Here is a 5589-nt window from a genome sequence, read left to right as displayed (position 1 = left end):
CTTGACCTCCCAACTTGTGTGCACTGGACTGCGATCTTGCACCATATATATAGGCTGTAGGTCTGGGATGGCGTTCGCTCGCACTGACGGTAGAAAGCTTGTCTCTAGAATGTTAATATATTCCTGTGCATCCATACGTCCATCTATGTCCTTCAATTCACCGACACCACCCCACCACATCCATCCATGCATTGCGGTTGTCACACAACCGCTTGATGATGTCTCATGGATGTGTCTTTGATCATATCTTGTATTAATTAATCGCCAACACTGGCGACCGACTGCAGATACAGATGAAAAACATTTCTCATCGGTGAAAATGACGGACCTCTAAAACTCGACCCCCACATCAGCATACGATTCTGCAAACCTTCTACGTGCATCTCTATGTGCCTCTGTTAATGTTTCTTTACGTGCTGGAATGAAACATCGTCTGCCAGTCTCCCGTATTCGCCTCCTTGTAGTTACAGGGTGACACTAAACTCCAGTGTCCCTTGTTATGCGCACGGCAGTTGAGAGTGGTTCTCGCTCCACTGCCCTTATTATCTGTTGATCTTCCACTGGTGTCGTTACTCTTGGTCCTGCTGGTCTGGGCCTGGTGAGCACGTGACCCTCCTCTTCATATCTCGTCACCCAAAGCCTAACTGTTTCCCTGGAGATACCGAGAAGGCGACTAACCTCCCGTATCCCTTTACCTGCTTCGTAATATCCAATTATTCTGGCGCTCCTCGTTATCACCTCAGGGCGATTAGCTCTAGTCCGAGGTGGCCTCACCTGACGTCGCTGAGCCTCCATACCTGTGATGATAAAAAGATAAGGCATTAGTGTTCAGGACCTTTAGTATACACTCAATGGAAAGTAAGAATATTGAAGGATACTGAGAACCGGCAATAAGAGTGATTTAAAGATTACAGGGGAAAATGTCACGGTGTTGTAGTACTATTACTTTATATCGTTTTTGGTCTAACAGTCACTTTCAGTGGAATAACCAACATGACCGTTGTTAAATAACATGTCCAGTCTCGGATAGTGTTATCATATCCAAACAATGCAATGCAAGCTAAACTAAACTAAAAGCTAAACACTCAGCTAAGATAAGGTAAAAACTAAAAGTTAAGCTGAAAGCTTATCTATAAGCTAAAATAAACGGTAAAAGATAAGCTAAAAGCTGGAAGCTAAGCTAATACCTAAAAGTTAAGAAAAAAAGCTAAACTACAAGCGAAGCTAAAAGCTTAAAGCTAATATCTCAAAGAGCTAAAATCTAAAAGCTAAGCTAGGCTAAAAGATCAAAGGCAAACGAAGCTAAGCTAAGCTAAGCTAAGCTAAAAGCTAATGCTAAGCTAGCAGATAATTGGTGAGCTAGCTAAGGTAAAAGCTAAGCTTAGGTAAAAGATATGCTAAGGTAAAAGATATGCTATGGTATAAGATAAGCTAAGGTATACTGAAGAATAATAGCTAATCTAAGTTTTAAGCTAAAGGACAAGCTACAAGTTAGGCTAAGTTAAGCAAAGCTAATCTAAGCTAAGCTTAAGTAAGGTAAACTAAAAGCTAAGGTTTAAATCAAGCTTTTACAGTAATGTAAACCTCACTTGTTTTAATTTAAAGTTCAGTTGTTTTAATCTGAGGGTGAAAAGGTATAGTCTTCATCTTTGCAAGAAATGCAGCTTAAGTGCCAGACAGGTAAGGTGTAATGCCTTGTAATGACATGTCAGACATAATGAGGTGAAGACCTAAGGGAAAAGCTGGTAAGGTAAAGGTTTACTTGTAAAAGTTATACAGTATAAAGTCAGAGCTATTGAAATAATTGAACATTACATTCTTGAAGTGAACCCAAACGACAAATTACCTGTCTGGCACTTAAGCTGCATTTCTTGCAAAGATGAAGACTATACCTTTTCACCCTCAGATTAAAATAACTGAACTTTAAATTAAAACAAGTGAGGTTTAGATTACTGTAAAAGCTTGATTTAAACCTTAGCTTTTAGTTTACCTTACTTTAGCTAAGCTTAAATTAGCTTTGCTTAACTTTTAGTATTTAGCTTAGCTTAGCCTAACTTGTAGCTTGTCCTTTAGCTTAAAACTTAGATTAGCTATTATTCTTCAGTATACCTTAGCTTATCTTTTACCTTAGCTTATCTTTTACCTTAGCATATCTTTTACCTAAGCTTAGCTTTTACCTTAGCTAGCTCACCAATTATCTGCTAGTTTAGCATTAGCTTTTAGCTTAGCTTAGCTTAGCTTAGCTTCGTTTGCCTTTAATCTTTTAGCCTAGCTTAGCTTTTAGATTTTAGCTCTTTGAGATATTAGCTTTAAGCTTTTAGCTTCACTTGTAGTTTAGCTTTTTTCTTAACTATTAGTTATTAGCTTAACTTCCAGCTTTTAGCTTATCTTTTAGCGTTTATTTTAGCTTATAGCTAAGCTTTTAGTTTAACTTTTAGTTTTTACCTTATCTTAGCTGAGCGTTTAGCTTTTAGTTTAGCTTAGCTTGCATTGCATTGTTTGGATATGATAACACTATCCGAGACTGGACATGTTATTTAACAACGGTCATGTTGGTTATTCCACTGAAAGTGACTGTTAGACCAAAAACGATATAAAATAATAGTACTACAACACCGTGACATTTTCCCCTGTAATCTTTAAATCACTCTTATTGCCGGTTCTCAGTATCCTTCAATATTCTTACTTTCCATTGAGTGTATACTAAAGGTTCCGAACACTAATGCCTTATCTTTTTATCATCACAGGTATGGAGGCTCAGCGACGTTAGGTGAGGCCACCTCTGACTAGAGCTAATAGCCCTGAGGTGATAACGAGGCGCGCCAGAATAATTGGATATTACGAAGCAGGTAAAGGGATACGGAAGATTAGTCGCCTTCTCGGTATCTCCAGGGAAATAGTTAGGCTTTGGGGAAGGAGATATGAAGATGAGGGTCACGTGCTCACCAGGCTCCGACCAGCAGGACCAAGAGTAACGACACCAGCGGAAGATCAACAGATAATTGGGGCAGCGGAGCGAGCACCACTCTCAACTGCCGTGCGCATAACAAGGGAAACTGGAGTTCAGTGTCACCATGTAACTACGAGGAGGCGAATACGGGAGACTGGTAGACGATGTTTCATTCCAGCACGTAAAGAAACATTAACAGAGGCACATAGAGATGCACGTAGAAGGTTTGCAGAATCGTATGCTGATGTGGGGGACGAGTTTTGGAGGTCCGCCATTTTCACCGATGAGAAATGTTTTTCATCTGTATCTGCAGTCGGTCGCCAGTGTTGGCGATTAATTAATACAAGATATGATCAAAGACACATCCATGAGACATCATCAAGCGGTTGTGTGACAACCGCAATGCATGGATGGATGTGGTGGGGTGGTGTCGGTGAATTGAAGGACATAGATGGACGTATGGATGCACAGGAATATATTAACATTCTAGAGACAAGCTTTCTACCGTCAGTGCGAGCGTACGCCATCCCAGACCCACAGCCTATATATATGGTGCAAGATCGCAGTCCAGTGCACACAAGTTGGGAGGTCAAGCGTTGGTTTGAGGCACACCCAGAGATTATTCTATTGGAGTGGCCCCCTAAAGGAGCCGATTGTAATCCAATAGAACATCTATGGGCGCATATGGTTACTGAATGGGACGTTGAGGAGAAAACAAGGGAGGCAGTGAGGCGACATGCACATAATGTGTGGGAGGGAGTAAGGAGGACTCCGAATATCTGTAGCAATCTGGTAGACTCCATGCCCAACCGATTGCAAGAAGTTATAGCAGCAGGAGGAGGGTGGACACGGTATTAACCTACGGACACAAGACTTCTCCCTGGTATCAGGGGCAGGGTGGCTCAGTGGTAGAGCATCGGATTCAAGACCGGGGGGTCGTGAGTTCGGCCGCGCCTGGTAGCTGCCGGGCCGGGAGGGGTAACTCCCTCCTGTCACCTAGCAGGGCTATATGATCTAATAATAAGGTCTAGCTCAGGGAATTATTTCCGTTTTCCCTTTCTCACTGATATCAAACGTGCGTTGGGATCCATTGGTCAGGCATTAATTCTACGCTTAGGACAGTGCAATGTTGTGGTATTTTATTGTGGTTATGTCGCTTCACATTAATATGCTTGCAGTGTCTATTCATTGATATGCAAAAATCTTGGGAATATGTTACTACAATAATCACATGTTTACTTTGCTAATATATATGTGGCAAATATTATAAATGTTTCATTTAATCAAATATCCTGCCTAATAAGCAAAATTGATGTGTTATGAAAGTGTTTGTGTAATAACGAATAATTGAATAATTGATCCACATTATTTTGGCCAATGACTGAAATAATAGGAAGCACATTGACATACTGATATAGTTGCACGAAAGAAGGAAATTGAGGATGCTCGCAGTGACAAGTATTCGTTACAGCTGTCAGACGATAAATGGAGAAGCCACATTATGAAACATCCTTCCTGCTAAGGATGAAGCCTGATGCAGTGCACGCACACACACACACACACACACACACACACACACACACACGGACACATGCACATAAACAAAATATACATGCATATGAATAAAACAGTTCACTTCCTTGTCTCGCTTGTACACACACACACACAAACACACACACACACACACACACACACACACACACACACACACACACACACACACACACACACACACACACACACACACACACACACACACATGCACACACATACACACACATGCACATGAATAAAATATACACGCAGATGAATAAAACAGTTCACTTCCTTGTCTCGCTTACACACACACACACACACACACACACACACACACACACACACTGAATCGGTAGCGAGGCGGCCTGCAGTCCTAATGGACCCAGGATCGAATCCCGGCTGGGGCAGGGAACAGTTTAAGGATTTGAATTTCCTAAAAAGGCGCACTTTCTTGATCTACCAGATGACCCGCCGACATGTCGTAAAAGTACCCCCGCTAATACCAATACACCAGTCCTGTACGAGACAGCCCTAGCATGTATTCAATATGGACGGTGGGTGTTAGCGCCGAAGTGGTGACATGTGGAGGTGTAGGAGGACTACTGGGCCTTGGGATAAGTGACTGCCCCCAAGGAATAGGCCCTGAGCCTTTGCCCAGAGTCGGACACATAAAAATACACACACACACACACACACACACACACACACACACACACACACACACACTGAAAGCGTTGTGTAGTTTCACTAGGTGGATTGGAAATCTTTATTTCTATTCCTAATATCGTAACTGGAACCTATGGTCATTTCTTTCGTCTCCATAAATATGCAATGAAGATAATGCAGAGTATAAAATGCCTTATCCAGTTCTGATACATAATGTCATCTATATGTCCATACTATGACTCCTAAGCATACTACATTCAGCAACAGCAAGATGATTAAAAAGTGATAATCAGAGCGAAGCCTCGAATCGCTGTCTGTATTGTGTGTGTTCGTGCGTTTGTTGCTTCGTGATAGTTAGGGTGGGCCGCCGTTCGGAAAGGACCCTGGACTAACCCTCAGCACTGATAAAGGTGGGCCAGAAACTGTGGATCGCGAGT

At 41.9% G+C, this 5589-nt stretch overlaps 2 pseudogenes; one reads left to right on the top strand and one right to left on the bottom strand.

Moving 5' to 3' along the window:
• Positions 1-200: 200 nt before the first annotated feature.
• Positions 201-795, bottom strand: LOC145416205 (uncharacterized; annotated as a pseudogene).
• Positions 796-2749: 1954 nt separating this feature from the next.
• LOC145416189 (uncharacterized) lies at positions 2750-3344 on the top strand (annotated as a pseudogene).
• Positions 3345-5589: the final 2245 nt, after the last annotated feature.

This window comes from Coenobita brevimanus, chromosome 13 (assembly GCF_032717465.1).
Source record: "Coenobita brevimanus isolate Jiangsu-jjx chromosome 13, ASM3271746v2, whole genome shotgun sequence".
Lineage (NCBI taxonomy): Eukaryota > Metazoa > Arthropoda > Malacostraca > Decapoda > Coenobitidae > Coenobita > Coenobita brevimanus.
Note: the sequence above shows the minus strand (reverse complement) of the source record. Positions and strands in the feature narration are given on the sequence as shown.